The sequence below is a fragment of the Brassica oleracea genome, chromosome C1 (genome assembly GCF_000695525.1).
Source record: "Brassica oleracea var. oleracea cultivar TO1000 chromosome C1, BOL, whole genome shotgun sequence".
In the NCBI taxonomy this organism is placed as follows: domain Eukaryota; kingdom Viridiplantae; phylum Streptophyta; class Magnoliopsida; order Brassicales; family Brassicaceae; genus Brassica; species Brassica oleracea.
In genome coordinates, this window is record NC_027748.1 from 32043146 (window position 1) to 32043789 (window position 644).

The following is a 644-nucleotide window of genomic DNA, read 5'->3' on the forward strand; positions in this document are numbered from 1 at the left end:
TTTCAATAACCGCTTTCTTAAGCGAGTTTGTGAAACATTCTAAGTCTATAGAAAACGATTTCTGCGAACGCTTTTAAGCAAGTTTGCAAAACGTTTTTCTCAAGACTTATATCGATATGATTTGGTTCAAACACCAAAAATGAAAATCGATTTTAGACTATTATTTTTTGCTTAAAAATAATATTTTATTTGTTGATTAGAGTACTAATTCGTCTTCATGTTTTCTCTACAGAAAAATGACGAACGAAAACAACACCCCCATTGATGTCACAACAACTCCACTCAACGTTGCAGCCACTGATGCAACTGTGACAACCGTTGGAAACATCACAGCGTCAACCGCTGCAGCAACAACAAGCACTATCCTCCCTGCGGGAAATGCTCCTGATGAAACCACTCGCCGGAGTCTATTCGGTGCTAGTCTTTATCAGACGGGTTCAGTTTCAGCGACTTCAAGTGGTCCGGTGGCAGTTCAAACTCCCCCGGCTGTCCCTAGTGTGTAGCTAAGGAGTACAGTGTCAACATGGCTGAACACAAAGGCAAAGGAAAGACACACGCTAATTCTCCTGCCAAGCCTTCCAAAACTGCTGCAGCCTTGAAGGCTTCTGGAAAAAACTTCAAGAACAAAGGTATTGAGATCAATG